A 17,454-nucleotide genomic window follows, 5' to 3' on the forward strand; every position below is an offset into this window, starting at 1 on the left:
ATGAATTGTTCGTTAATAAACGCTCAAAAATAATATATCTGACTGATAATAACTTCAGGCATACAACAATATCATTAGGCTCAGGCAGATGACAGCCACACTTTCCCCCTGAATGACAAGAGTCTTCAAATTAATGATGTTCTTCCTAAGCAAGACATTAGGGCATTTTTGATTGTGTCAAGATTCGCATTTATGTTCACTTCATGACCTCTTCTCAGTGCGCATGAAAACTCCTTTTTTTAAAGAATTTAACAAATATTTGTCCTTTTGCATCTGACTGACTTTTTACCGGGTTGCCAAGGAATATTAATGGGCCAGAAAATTAATTTTATCCTGAATATGTCTCGACATTCCTGTCGCATCGTAGGGATTTCTGAATTGGGTAAAGTTTTTTAAATAAATAAATGAGGAAATAGAGAGATAAATACATTAATAAATAAGTAAATATTTTTAGTTTCTGTCACATCTTCACTTTTCGTTACGAAATTCCTAAAGAAAGGAATCATTCCTATATATTTCTGTTACAACACTAGAAAATTTCTATTGAAAACTGGTCAGACTATTGCTAATTACCCCGGTATTTTCACACATTCTCCTTTCTAAAATTACCAAAAGAAAGTCACATTCCGTTTTCCCCCTTTCACTCTCAATCTCGCAAACCTTTCATGGGCCTCCTATCTTTATTCAAGCGGAAATGACGTCATCATATTCCCCAGAGACTCAAAATGGTTATATCTATCTATCGGTTCGTCCCGTCATAACGTCGACCGTTGCCTTAAGGAACTAAATCGCTCTGTCTTTTATAGCGACTTTGGAGTTCGCCTTCACGTAACGTTATTGGTCCTTTTCCTGTATCCTTCTCCGTCAGGATATATAACGGTCTTTCTATGTTAAGTATTTCGCGGCTAAGTTCGTATTCGACAAAAGGTCTGCTTGCTGCTTTTTTCAATCGATGTGTCTGTCTTTTTCGAAGTGAAATTGCTTATAACTCTTGGGTCTTCTCTTGTCAAAAGGATAGAATTATTATTATATTAATTATGAAATTCATATACCTTTTTCACTTCAGTGCACAGTTAAGGTACTATACGATTAATGAACTCTACGTTTAATTATAGAAAATAATTTAAATTAAAAACAGCGCTTTAAATAAAAAAAAAACTCAAAGCAACGAAAGGCATTTTATACCTTTGAAGTACTAAGTGATTATAAAATTACTTTGTGCTTCTAATGTATAAAATTTATAGTTTTTTTTACAATTAAACTTAGAATTTGTTAATCATATAATAGCATCTGAGCTGTGCAACAAAGTATGTTATAATCTTATATTGCTTTGAATTTGCTTCAAAGTTTCTTTACAGTTACACGCAAAATTTATTAATCATATAGAATCTGGGCTATGCACTAAAGCAAAATGAATATAAAGATAGACAGTGGACTTTATATATCAAGATACGAATTTCAGATCACATGAAAATTACGAAACAGGCAAAACACTGATACTTTGAATAGTCTTTAAAATGAATATTGGTCTCAGCTTCTACTTTTCCCTTCGGGAAACAAAGACTGTAAATGGTAGAATTTATGGGTGGGGGCGGGGCAGGGGAGTTGGTGATGGGGAGGGTGATGAACGATTTGAGCTCTGATGATATAAGTGTGTGATAGTTAATAATCATTAGAAATATTAACTGGAAATCGTGAAATATTAAAGATTAACATGATGAAATATTATTAGAAATTAACATAATGAAATTTTATTAGAAATTAACAAAATGAAGTTTTATTAGAAATTAACATAATGAAATATTATGAGGAATTAGCATAATGAAATTTTTAGAAATTAACATAAGGAAATATTATTCTAAATTAACATAACAAAATGTTATTAACAATGAACGTAATGAAACATTATTAGAAATTAACGTAATGAAATATTATACGAAATTAACATAACGAAATATTATAAGAAAATAACATAAGCCAATTTTGAAACCTTTTCTCTCGTGAACTGCAAAATTCAATAAGCTCCATTTGACAGAAATTCCCTCAACCCAAAATCATTTCCAGGTCAAAGACTTCGCGGGGAAGAGCAAACCAAGAGAAATTTAAGACTGGAACTACGTGAGCTGGAATCTCGGCTGGAATTCTCTTTCCAGACTTTGCTGAGAACACGCTCTGGTAGATCACAGGCCTCTGTCTGCCTGACAATGATGCCATGTTTTCCAAGAATGCAGTGATACTCAGTCTTAGAGCCAGGCTTTATTTTGATGTTAAATTTACGTAGCCTAGATAAAGATTGTTGTTGAAAAAATATGCATTTCAGGTTTATGAAATTACGTAGGAAATACGTGTGATCTTATGCAATAAAAGAAACCTTGTTTTGATGTTAATTTTACTGTCGTCGGAATTATTATGTAGCCTAGGTAAACATTTTTGCTGAAGAGAGACAAGTCAAGTGTCAGGAAATTACATTGAAAATATTTGTAATTCTATGTAATTAAGGAAACCTTCTTTTGAAGTTGCTCTTAATTATCTAGGCTTTCAATTTCGTGAAATTACAGAGAAAATTGGGTGAAATTAAGGAAAAAGGGAAATTCATTAGCACGTAACATTATAAGTAATTTTAAGATATCTATTTCTGATTGGATTCACTTAATTGTTCTTGTTAATGGAACTTTTAAGTTCGATGGAGAGAGAAAAAATAAAGTATATATAAAGTCTACCGAAGTAATCAGAAAAATATTAACTTGTGTGTACTAATAGATGGGGCTGGATATTTATAATTAAGGAATGGAACGTTTAATGTATTTTTGTAAATGACAAACATATCTTGTAACGAAGCTCCCCTTAAAATGCGTATTTTTAAATGATAATTTTTAAAATTTTTACTTGTGTGATGATACACTCATCCATCTTATTCGAGAAAATACGTTTACGATGTAAGGTCAGAGCTTACTGTATATGCCATTACGAAAGGAAATTCAGTCTTTTCCCTTGTCATACACCCTTCAAAATCTATCTATTTGTATATATACTAATATATATACACACACGCACACACACACACACATATATAAATATATATTTATATATACATGTTTATATATACAGATAGATAGATTATATATATATACATACATATATATATATATATATATATATATATATATATATATATATATATATATATATATATATATATATATGTATATATGTATGTATGTATGTATATGTATGTATATATATATATGCGTCTCATTCTCAAAAGCTAAAAATGGCAACAGCATAAAATCAACACGAGCATTAACTAATTAAACTAATAGATACAAAAAAAAATACATACGATGTTATGAATATTAGTTAATTACAACAATAGACGCAAAAGTCTAAAAAGAAAAAAAGTTATGCGATGTTAAAAAGACTTACCAAGTGAACAAACGGCCAAGAAAGGAGAACAGCACAGAACAGTCGCACAAAATGAGAACACAACCTGACTAAGAGAACTCACGAGAGTCAACAAAGGCGCCGAAGAAACCCTGGCGAAGCGAAGTTCAACTGGGGAGCTGCCCCTTTAAATGACCAATGACTACAATCGTCGACACTGGGTGCTTCGGCGCCCCGCTCAGGACTTTGAAATGGTCGTATTGATATCACATTTGAACTTTAAAATCTCTGTTATGATATTATATTTTGAAGTTTAAATTCCTTGTATTGATTGCAAAATGTTTTTGAAATTAGCCTTATTAAAACCGTTGACATCAGAGGTAAGGTGAGGAAACAGTTTGTTCAGCCACGTCGGTAAAAGGGGACTCGTTACCTAAGATGACCACGCAAACACACACACACACATATAAAGACTAAAAGTGTAAATGAGAAAATATAAAAAGTCAGTGTCAAAAAAATTAATGCCACACAGGCGACCAAAAAAAAAAAAAAAAGAAAATTGTGAAAGAGAAAAACTGCTAAAAAAACATGTATATATATATACGTATATATCTCTCCATCTATATATACATATAAATTCCTGACTCACATACACATACCCCTCTTTGTTAACTGCTAATCATCTAATAAATTTTATATACAATAGAATACCTTGGATGTCAAAGATTACAGAACGGAATCCAAAGAAATCGACCGAAGAATTGATCAGTGTTTACGCAGAGTGCTAAAAAGATGTTGATAGTTTTCACCGAATCTAACAAATAATTCTGAAAGTTATTATATATTTATTAAAATTTATTCACTTTATTATTATTATTATTATTATTATTATTATTATTATTATTATTATTATTATTATTATTATTATTATTATTATTATTATTATTATTATTTCAGAACGAGCCCTGACGTTCGTTTCTCTAAAATAAACACCTTTACAGCACCCACAAGTCCTCTTAAAAGAAGTCATTGCAACTTACAGTGAAACCCAAAAGGATTTTGATCCCTGAAATTCATTTCATTCTCCAACAGACAGATCAATATCTGCCGTTGCTCCGTGTTGCTGTTGTAGCAACGAGACAGAAACAACGGCTGCACGGGGGACACAGCAGCTGAAAGACAGACAGACAGCAGCTGTTCTTTGCTGCATTCATGAACATTGGCAGGGGGAAGGGAATTTCCAGTTGCGTGTCTAACCGTCTTGCTCTTCGAAGGAAGAAGCAGAAAGGTGGCAACGATTTTGAGCTGCTCGGAGTTGGCTTCAGATGAATTTATTTGGAAAATTCCTCAACTGTGCTCGATAACTACATGTTGAGGGGGACGAGGGTTCTTCAGTTGAATTTTTATGTTGAAAATGTTTTCGATTATAAAAAATCTCAATGTGACTGGAAATTAGGACAAAATATGACCAAATAACATTACACAGTCATGGACAGCTGCCTCTAACGTATAACGTGCAAAGTAAATTTAGAACAAACGAATATATTTGCAGAACATAAATTGGAGGCTGAAAGAGACTTTTAGACGAATAAAACTGAATTATTTCAGACTTGTTTAGGGAGACTGGATTTCTCAGGATACCTCTCATTAGAGGTCTTTGAGAGCAGGATTTAATATTGAAAGACGCCTGTTTCTTAGAGACTGGCGTAATATCCTCCAAGGCGTAATATCCCCCGGGGATGAAGTAATACTCTGTCTTATCTCTAGATCAGTGGTTCCCAACGTGGAGCACACGCCCCCGGGGGTATTTTGATTTTTAAGGGGGCAATTCGAAAATGTTTAAACTTCCTCAACGTGAAAAGGAGTTAACTTTTTGAGTAATAATAATTATATATCACCACAGGGGGCATCTTGATACAAAAAAAAAAAATTATTAGGTGGAGTATGTCCAAAAAAAAAAAAAAAATGTTGGGAACCAATACGCTAGATCTTATTTTGAAGTTGATATTCACTCGCTCTACGTAACAGCATGTTTTAGCCAAACTTCGCCATTTCTTTATCTAGATCTACTTTCCACCAAGGATTTTCAGATGAGGTTATTATTATTCGTATGTCCAACCCCACGGATATTTAAGGGGTTTATGTACCTACGGAGACGTGACATGTTTTTGGGGTCACCTACCCAAGCGCTGGACAGACCCAGTGCCGCTTGATTTCACCGATCAGATGTCAAAAGGAAGCTTTATTAATATCACCAACTGTCATTTGTTATTTATAACCAATAGCTAACTTGAACATGGTGCATGTATTTGGATAATCCATCAGGTCTTTTGATATTATTATTATTATTATTATTATTATTATTATTATTATTATTATTATTATTATTATTATTATTATTATTATTATTCGGATGAAGAACCTTATTCATATGGAACAAGCCCACCACAGGGGCAGTCAATTGAAATTCAATCTTCCAAAGAACATTTTGGTGTTCTTTTGAAACAGAAGGCAATAGGACATGCAGAAAGAAGAGATTAGTCATTAGAAAAGAAAAATGAATGAGCAAATTAAAAAATCAATAAATTAATAGATAAAAACTTATTAATTTCATACGTAATGCCAAGTCACTTTAATGAATGAATTCTCCAGTGAGATAAAAAAAAGAGTCAGATTCATGGAACTTCTGTCAGTCCACGACATCAGTCTGAAGTTCAGAATTTCCACTTTGTTGCTGAGAGAACAGATTTCACGAAATGCTGGAGTCACGACTTGCGATGCTTTCGCAAGGATATGAAAAAACTTCCAGGTGCGTGTTAACAAATATTCAAGGAGCAGAAAGCAAAAGGAACTTCCATCTTGTGGAATTTGAAAGCACTGGCTGCTGGAAAGAGCCGAGGTGAGGACGGTGAGATGGATTGCTGGAATATCAGTACTGGAAAGGAGGGAGAGTCAAGATATAAGAGTGTGTGGTATATGTAATGTAAAGGAGGAGGCTATGGAAGGTCGTCTGAGATCCTATGGCCATGTAATAAGAAGAGAGGAGGTGGAACCAATCAAGAGAGCCAAGAACATGCCAGTGATGGGGAGGGGGAGGAGGAGGAGGAGGAGGAGGAGGAGGAGGAGGAGGAGGAGGAGGAGGAGGAGGAGGAGGAGGAGGAGGAGGAGGAGGAGCAGGAGGAGGAGAAGTGCGGGGCGTCAGCGGATCAGATGGATGGATGTGGTGAGGTGGAATATGGGTAAAGTGGCACTGGGGGAAGAAGAAGATGCAAGGAATAGGGATAGATGGAGAAAGCTGACTCGAGCGGCCGACCCTGCTATAACAGTGGGACTAATGAGGTCGAAAAAGAAGAAGAAGAAGAAGAAGAAGAAGAAGAAGAAGAAGAAGAAGAAGAAGAAGAAGAAGAAGAAGAAGAAGGAATTAGAAAACACCGACTGGAGATACGCCGTAATGGCAAATTCTCACCGAGAACAGGAAGAACATCGAGAACGTGAGACGGTTTTATAAGATGTGCCCATTTTCTTTGATGGTTCCAGATGTATTGAGTCTCAGTTTAATTAGAGTTTCCCTTGAGCATTAGTAATATCTCTCATTGACTCATATATTACGGGGAGTTAATTAGTCATTTTCAATAAGCTTTCTAAGTTTATAAATAACGATTTCATCTCAAATGTAATTTGATGTAATTCCAGTATATTTGTAATATACGTACATTCAATATTAATGGTGAAATATGCATAATTTCTTTAAGTGTAACACGCATGTATGTCACAAAAGCATAAAATCAACGGGTAATTATATCTCAAAAAAATATTTTACCCTAGACGAAGTAATATATTTCACAGTACCATAAGTTATGCGGTAAAACGTAAAATATAGAGTGATAGTATTCACATAATAAAAAAGCAACACACTTCTCTGAATCTCCCATTTTCCTGCCGGAAAGATTGGTGTGAAATCCTTTCAGTGTCTTCCGACAGCCTCTCGTCTTTTTGGCACAAGTGACCCTCTTCCGCTGCCATTCATCGTTTCCAAAGAGATTAAAAGATTTCTTATTGAAGACTGAAGATTGCTGTCTGTCAGATACATATTAATATATATATACACACATATATACAATATATATACAGTATATATATATACATATATATATATGTATATATATAAATATATATACATATATATAAATATATGTATATATATACACACACACATATATTTACAGTATATATATAATATATATATATATATATATATATATATATATATATATATATATATATATATATAGAGAGAGAGAGAGAGAGAGAGAGAGAGAGAGAGAGAGAGAGAGAGAGAGAGAGAGAGAGAGAGAGAACGTTTATATTTCCATAAAAACAAAAATTCAATACAGATATTCGTATCACTATGATTAATAAGTGTTCCAACTTCTGCAGTTTTGGTCACCTAAATTCGAACTGCAAAAAGAACAAAGAAATATGTTGGATTTAATATAACAGTTGCATCGAGATTCTCAAAAAAAAAAAAAAAAAACAGAATAAAATGAAAACAGAAAAGAGTCTGGAGGATTGGTTCTGGTTAAAGTGAAACCCTCGTGTGATTAAAAGGGTTTGCCTTTGATCTCGGCACCTTTCATGTGACGCGGAAAAAGAACGAAAAAAATGTGCCTTAGGTACAGTGGTACTCAGGTTCCAACTTCTTTTACGATTCGTGTGGCTTGGGTGTCAGAGGTCTCGTTTTTCAATTGAAAGACCTGGGTTTGATCCTGAAGTGAGTCAGAAATTTGTATATATATATATATATATATATATATATATATATATATATATATATATATATATATATATATATATATATATATATATATATATATATATATATATATGACTGTAAAAAGTATTTTCTGTTAAAATTTTCTGTTAAAACAGAATTCCATCAAATAAAAGGACTCCTTTTATTTGATATATATTTTTCATTTGGACTTTGTAAGCAGTTCTCCTTTATAAAATAGCAGTTAGGCACGCTTGGAAACATTTGTCGGTGGGTACAGTTTATAACGTGAAAGATTTAACACTAGTGTAGAACGCAAAAAAAAAAAAAAAAAACAATGTTTACAGTTTTATTCAAATTCGCTTGTAAAGAGACGGAGAGAGATTTTAAAAGATTTCCCGGTGGAAAAAGTAAGCGGAAAATGAAAATATGCACAAATGTGTGTGTGTGTTTTTTTTTTTTTTTTTTTTTTTGCAGTACTTGTCAATTACGATGGTCATAAATATGAAAATTTTCAAGTAGAGAAACCACGTTTTTATACACTGTAATCAAACACACACACACACACACACATATACGCATGTATGTACATATGTAGGTATGTAAATATATATGTATATATATACATATATACATATGTATACATATACACATATATGCATGTATACGTATATTTATATATATTTACATATATATACATACATACATACATACATACATACATACATACATACATACATACATACATACATACATATACCAGCAAATAAGCACTTCGCACGTATACTACACACACATCTGAATCACATCACTTCGCGTGCGCTAATAACTTCTCAGTCATTGCCGCTTATGACCTGGCAACTTACTGCCTGGGCATATAGGCGAGGTCGTTAAGGGCAAATTGCCTCCCCCTAATAACCGCATAATGGTTCAGGTAACAAGTTTTGCGAGGCAATTTAGGATCAGTTGAGACTTGCGTCAAGTAGGCCAGATGTCCTCACACGATTACTGGCTGGGTATTTTAAAGTGTCTTGCGATAATGAAAAACGCCTTGGCGAGGGAATAGACCCGTTGTGTATGTATGTATGTATATATGTATTTATGTATTATATATAAATTTCAATATTAAGGCTTTTTATTATTTGATGACGCAACAAAACACAGAGAAATCTAATGCTTCTCCAAACAGCTCCAGAGATCCCCACATATCACACGGCATACATAGAAATCGCCCTCCCGAAAAAATATGTTGCGAAAGCACGAAAGCATCTCCCGGCAAAGCCGTGCATGCAAACGCTCCCAAATGCCCTCCACCGTTTTGACTAGTCGCGCACGCGAGGTGACATTATGCTAATGAGGTGAGATAGAGACTTAATGGAAAGGGGGAAGTATGAGACGCCATGCCTTAAAGACCTTTCGTAGACCTCCCACCATTCCCATGTTTATGATTATGCAAAGAGAAAGACATTCCCCATTATATTCACATGAAGGTTCCTTCCTTCCCCGCTCTCACGAATTTGATCCAGAACTTTTCACGAATATTTGGTGGCTCTTATTCGCTCGGATTTCGTCTGCTGGATAAGCAGGTGTTGGTTCAACACTGCTCCTTTTAGCAAGGCAGTGGTTCGATTCCCAACACTGGTTACTGAAAGCCTGTTTAAACTGATTGGTTTACTTATTTCATCTTAAACTATAGTTCTTCAGCTGCATAAACTTGCTGTTCCAGTTACTTGGAACCAGAAGACATTGACTGTTTTTCATGAGAGAGAGAGAGAGAGAGAGAGAGAGAGAGAGAGAGAGAGAGAGAGAGAGAGAGAGAGAGAGAGAGAGAATATGCACAGAAAATTAAGGTTGAGAAAGGGGAAGAATTTTTAAGTTCTATGTAAAAGAAATAAGAATAAACTGAGAAACTATTCTTCGTACATAGAAACATGTCATTTGAGAGAGAGAGAGAGAGAGAGAGAGAGAGAGAGAGAGAGAGAGAGAGAGAGAGAGAGAGAGAGAGAGAGAAATCTATATTAAAAAGGCGACGAAATGTTTAAGATATACAGAAAAAAATGAGAATAAACTAAAAAATTATTCTTCATACACAGAAACATTAAGGAGAGAGAGAGAGAGAGAGAGAGAGAGAGAGAGAGAGAGAGAGAGAGAGAGAGAGAGAGAGAGAGAGAGAGAATATGCACTTAAAAAAAAGGGTGAAAAATTAGAGGAAAAAACATTTAAATTCTAAAAAAAAAAATAAGGATAAACTAAAGATATATTCTTGAAGAATAACATTCTCAGCAAATGGTCCCCTTGCACCTCACCCACGAAAACTCATTTTTAGAAACGGCAACGAGTGAAAGAAATGAATCTCTCGTAATGTCATTCAAAATACTTTCAGATTGCAAGAAAAGCAACATCGAAAAAATAACAGAGACATTAAAGCTTCCCAGAATTATTATTCACAGGACGTTGGAGGTGGAGAGATAAACATTTTCAGGAAAAAAAAAAAATAATACAAGGCTCTAGCAATGGAAATTTCATGCAATGAAATTGCAATGTTTACACACTAATAAGGTGAGATTATGCAACGTCACTTCAAGAACAGAATGCGAAATATAATCAGTGCAAATTCTCTTTTAAAGTAGTCTTTTGAGACATCGTTATCAAGGCTTATATAATGGCAAGTATGAGGAAAGGATATTTCTGACAATGAAATTACAATGTTTGTCACTAAGAAGGTGAGATTACATATATATATATATATATATATATATATATATATATATATATATATATATATATATATATATATATATATATATATATATATATATATATATATATATATATATATATATACATATATATATATATATATATATATATATATATATATATATATATATATATATATATATATATATATATATATATAGATATAGATATAGATATATATAAACAAATTCAACTTCTTCTTTTAACGTGCTTTTTATCCCATTTTTGTATGGGGTAAGCACGATGCCTTCTTTTGAAGGACTTTTGATTTGGCTTTGGGGTAGACCTGTAGTCTCGATCGGCTGCCAAATTCAACATGGAATGTTTTCCCCAAAGTTGTTGTCAAGAAGCAAGAATACAGTTCGTTCTGCGTCATCAAGAATGTAAGGATCCTTTCAAAGCAGAGAGAAGAATACAAAGAAAAAAAAAGAATTCCCCGATGCAAAGTACCACAAAGTATGTCCGTAAGTACGCGCATGCGCTTGATTATGTGAGCCAGTTTTTGAGTATGCAAAATGCTTTTGTTTTCCCTAGGGTGAGGAATGAGAGTAGGTACAGAAATTCTCTCACACGCAAAAAAAGATAAATCAGAAGAAAAATAATAAAAAGAGAAGTAGGATAGTTTGGTCTATTGTATAAGAACCCTCTCTCTCTCTCTCTCTCTCTCTTGTGTATACATATATAAATGTATGTATATATATGTGTGTATATATATATACAGTATGTATATGTATATGTATATATATATATATATATATATATATATATATATATATATATATATATATATATATATATATATATATATATATATATATATATATATATATATATATATATATATATATATATATATGTATATGTATATATATATATATATATATATATATATATATATATATATATATATATATATATATATATATATATATATATATATATATATATATATATATATATATATATATATATATATATATATATATATATATATATATATATATATATTGTTACGTGTGAGGTCTTGGTTGATCATGTATTATTCAATTTACGTAATTTTTAAAACCAAGATTACACGTAACCTGCCACTTGAAGCCAAAAGTTAACCTCAAAGACAGTCGTTAATTAGCCAAAGGTCGCCAGTTAAGGGTAATTAACCTTAACAAAAATATTTGAGATGAATTTGATTTTAAACGCAACGGTTCTTCCAAACATTCGGACGCGAGGCATACAAAGCATCGAGATTTAACCTGATTTTGCTTACCCTAAATCCTAGGTATTTTACTGGAATAACGGGGTTGAAGCTAACAATAAAATAATTAGGCTTAATCTAGACTTCGTAAACACATATACCCTAAGGGGTGGCTGAAGGAAGAAAACAAAGAAATGCGAAATACAGAAAAAGATAAAAGAATGGGCGAAGTTTTGAACAAAAAGCGACTTTACCTTAGGACGAACGTTGTGCGCACCAACACCGCCGAACGGAGTCTTCGCAATTGCTTCTTCACTTCACTAATATAATAATAGACAAAGAAAGGGAGAAGAGGCCCCGTCGGACATGTGGTCTCTCCGAATGCTCCAGTCTCTCTCTGAAGTTCCCTGACCGGCGCTGGGTCAAAACAGGCCTACAGTCATGCCTTAGGCGTCTATGCTCTGTTAAAAACATTCGCCACGAGAGACAGGTAAAAAGGAAAAAAGGACCTTAGGACCACCTATTTTTAAGGCTGATATGGGAAATTTTCCTATAGGGTGGAAGGCCTAACTTACCTATCCCGTTCTCCAACGGACGTTAAGGTTTGAACTGAAGATGCTCCTATATAGACAACGTCTTTTCCCGGTCCCAGTCAGGCTGATATTTCTATCCCTAAATGTTCGAGGGCGAACAGCGTAAATATTTATAAAAATATATATATATATATATAATATATATATATATATATATATATATATATATATATATATATATATATATATATATATATATATATATATATATCGTCACCAAAAACTGGAATACATAATAAAATTGGAAACTGAAAAAACAATAAAATAGTGAGACCTCTCAGTAGATGAAGCATTGTCAAAGGAAATGACCTATTTTATAAACAACGAAAAGAGAAACCGTTCTGAAAAGAAAACACTTAAAAAAGAAAGCATTTTAAAAAAGAAGGCATTTAAAAAAAAGAAAGCATTTAAAAATAAGAAAGCATTTTGAAAAAGAAAGCATTTGATAAAAAAAAGCATTTTAAAAAAAGAAAGTATTTTAAAAAAGAAAGCATTTGAAAACCTTGTTAGTGGGTTCCCATCCCGAAGATAGCTCTCTTTACAGGAATGTGCTGTCTCTCTTTCCATCGTTCGCCCATTTTGAAAACCTTGTTAGTGGGTTCCCATCCCGAAGATAGCTCTCTTTACAGGAATGTGCTGTCTCTCTTTCCATCGTTCGCCCATTCCTGGAAAAGATTTTCCAGACTTTCGTCAAAAATGTAATGTTTTTCCTTTTCAATAGTTTTTTTTTTTACTTAGCCTCAGTTTGCTGGTGAAATCCAAAATTTTTGCTTTTATCTTTCAAATTCACGTAGCGGTGTTTTCTATACTTTCCTTGTGAAAGTAAAACTTTGAATAAATCTTATAAAACTATTGGCTGCTGTTATACGAAGACATTTTCCTTATTCTTATTTATGCATAAATGAATGTGTTCAATTATATTACGCCTTATTTTAACATATCTTCATTTACTATATTTCATTCAGAAAAACTGTGAGATGTAAAGTACATCAGCCAGTGTTTTTTCTTCTCTTACAATGAGAAAAAAAATTATACTGGTATAAGGTCCCGTTATATAGCGATTTTTCTATCCTGTAAAACTGATTAAACAATAAAATAAAAGAATAAAATTTACCACATAATTAATATGTATTAAATGTGTTGTATGATGCAAGTGTTAACTTCGTTTCATCATAAACAACTTGAAAAGTTTGCTTTCCCACTATGAAATAATCAAAATTTTCTCCCATTCAACTTTATGGGGCAGTAATATTTCAGATTCATGAACATAAGGTTTTTCTCATACAATATTTGTTCTTTCAACTTATTTCCATCAAAATGTGCTCTATAAGACTTCCTAACACGAACAATAAAATTTTTGTTTTTTGCTAAAACAATTTTATATCAGCCTCATGTACTAAATTTTATTTTTGATTTCAAATACAACTTGGCTCCAGGTTTGCCAGTGAGCTTACGGGAAAGAGCTCATGCATAGTGATATAATTTCTCCCATTCTTGATTTGATCTAATTTTGCTCTGACTTGGAATTACAGGCTGCACTAGATACAGCTTCTGTTACACAGCGACATTGTCATTTATCACAGTTTGTCTAACTTCATTTGTAAAAGCCATCTTTACTTTACTTAGGTTTATGATTAACAATTACTAGTGTTTAATCGCATTATCTTGATTCTGTCGACTGGATGTATATTGAAATTTCCTCTACTTTCTGTACTGAGACATAAATGTTTACTGAGCATAATGGAACATATGCAACCTGCAATACAGATTGTATACGCTTCAAAATGTAACTGATTTTTTCTGTGCTTAATAAAATTTGCATTTCAGTGTTTCTGCAATATATTCTCTAGATAAAATCTATTATTATTATTACTATTATTATTGTTATTATTATTATTATTATTATTATTATTATTATTATTATTATTATTATTATTATTAATTCTTACAATTCTCGTGATTTTAGGAAAACTTCGTCTAATATATAAATAATTTTGCGTCCATAACATTAATTTTATGGGGGAGGCAAAATTATTTATTAGAGGAAGTTTTATCTTATCTTAGAAACATCTCCAATTTTATAAAACTTTGAACAGGATGAAATTCTCTGAGTGAAGCAACTTTACTGACCAGCCAGTCATTATGCAACGAGGTATATTATTGGAAGCTATAGATAAAAAAAACGCCTAACGTGGTCATTAAAAATCCAAAATTTTATGGTAAAAGAAAAAAATCTTAAACATACCTTTTCGAACACCTGAATTGTGTTCCCTCCTCGATGTTTACGTAAACACTGAAGAGGAACATCTTTCATTTTAGTCAAAGCTTCATAAAGTTGGAGATAGTGCTACAATAAAACAAACATTCGTACAATGATACAATAATTAAAATGATTTTGACTTCATAATATCTTTCGAGTTCCACTAAATCACGAAAAATTTTCAAAAAATACTCCATGTTTGAATTCGGCGGGTGTTTGTCAGTCAGGATAACCGACATTACAATGTTTCAAATAATAGGAAAATCGTGGAACAGCGCCAAAATATCTAAATATATTAGGCAATGTTATTCTTGTATACAGAGGTAATATCTCTCTATTCGTGAGGATAAATAAAATCTCATATTTCCCCAAAATAAAAAGCATTACGCCAAATAGTCATTAGTCACTCCGATGCTCTGAGGCCCCTTGCAGTTGGTAGTACCCTTTACAAACTTTAAAAATGGGTTAACTGGCGTGAACAATGCTGCCTCGCATTGTTGTCAAGAGTAAAATAGGTTAAAAACGAATCAGTATGTCTCTATGTATGATGTATCTTCGTGAGAGTAGTATTTTCATAAATAAATGTATGTTGCCTAATGCAATTATGTTGGTATGCCTGCTTCCCGTCTCCCACAGTCACCGGCATTTTATGTAAAGCCAGAACTGAAATCTTGAATTTCCTTGTGAACTTTTTAGTCTTGGTTCAATACGTCTTATTTAGTCATTAACATCTGAACAAACATATCAGTACTTCATTATGTTTGTTAAATCAAGTACCTGAAAATTTTACTTTGCATGGCTAGGAAAATCAATATAGTTTCATGTTTGAATGAGGTATCTATCAACTTTTCTCTCAGGTGCCATAAAGCATAAATGTAATCAATTGAAACCATCCCTCTTAAACTGAATATTAAATAAGAAGAAACGAAGGAAATAAAATGCTTTGAAATAATTCTCGACGCTCCTTTTGGTAACACAGGAACCGTAATGTCAGTTTTAGTAATCATATATCTATTAATCAATCTGGTAACGCAGAGAATCGCCTTTCGGCCGTAGAAGATGCAGGATTACCAACATAAACAATAGCATTAAAATGTAATTATAGTATGATAATTAAATATTCTTAAGCTGAATCAAATGAGGAATAATAATTCTGTTTCATGTAGTATGTAGGGTTCGATAAATAACACATGATGCGGCGTATTGAATGGTGTCCCTACAGTTTCGGATAGTTCAAAGTTGGCTTCCCTGACTGTACAGTGTCAGGTGAATGCAGACATTGGAATTTTTTTTTTTTTTATTCCAGTCAAAAACTCACAGATTTAGAGAAACTATTAAGAAACGACAAAAGTCACATAATAGTACATTCACTGAAATGATTTTGTGATCATAATATTTCTTTGGATTCCGGAAATCACGAAAAATGTAAAAAATACGTAATTTTTAAATCTGGCGGGAATTCATTCTTCAGAATTGCCATCGTTACGGTCTTTGAAATGATATGAAAGACGGTGGTCAGAGCTAAAATACGTAGATTTACTGGACGATATTATTGTAATACTTAGAAATATATATTTGCTATTCGTACGGGTATACTAATTCTCACATTTCCCTAAAATAAAAAATGCTATTTCAAATTGTTGTTGGTCACTCCGATGGTCGGAAGCCCTTGCAGTCGGCAGTACAAACCCTTGCGAATTTTCAAAGGATGTTATCGGGTTAATAATGTTGAATTTTATTGTTTTCAAAAGTAAAATTAAGAGAGTACAGACAAAATACGTTTTCATAACCTGTAACTTTGTATAAATCGTACATTTATCCAAAAAGATAAGTGAAGAATTGTAAGTGTGTTGGTAATTCTAGTTTCTCCTCCGTCTTCAAACCCGCCCTTTTATGCAATGCCAGAACCGAAGTCGAGAATTTCTTCGTGGACTTTTTAATTTTATCTTTAATAAGTCTTACTCATCCATTAATGTCTAAAGAATCTAAATTGTTTTATATTATAGCTGTTCTATTTCTGTGACTGAAAATTTTATTTAACTCTACTATTGAAGCACAATAGTTTCTTGTTTGAAAGTAGTAATTCCCAGGATGTCAATAGATGGCGTTAAGGGCTCTATTTTCAGGAATTATATCTGGTTAAATCCAGTTTCGAGTAACGTCCTTAGCTCCCATTGGTCGCCCAAAGCCGGTTGTTATCTCCCATTGGTCGCCCAAGGCTTGTCCTGAGCTTCCATTGGTTGCCCAAGGGCGTGTTCTTAGGTCCCATGAATCATCCGAGGCTTCTCCTGAGCTCCCATTGGTCGGCCAAGGCAACAGGTAACCGGAGATTTAATGACAAAACGGCGCTGGTTAATAGTCCTTACAGTAGTTTACAAACTGGCGAATGATGCGACCAACTCCTAATATTTAATATCTCTTTCAACTTTTTTCGTTTTTTTTCTTTTGGATTGAGCAGGAAATTGCTTTCCCAGAGTTCTGTCTATCGTTATTTTCA

This window comes from Macrobrachium rosenbergii, chromosome 29 (assembly GCF_040412425.1).
Source record: "Macrobrachium rosenbergii isolate ZJJX-2024 chromosome 29, ASM4041242v1, whole genome shotgun sequence".
Taxonomy (NCBI): Eukaryota; Metazoa; Arthropoda; class Malacostraca; order Decapoda; family Palaemonidae; genus Macrobrachium; species Macrobrachium rosenbergii.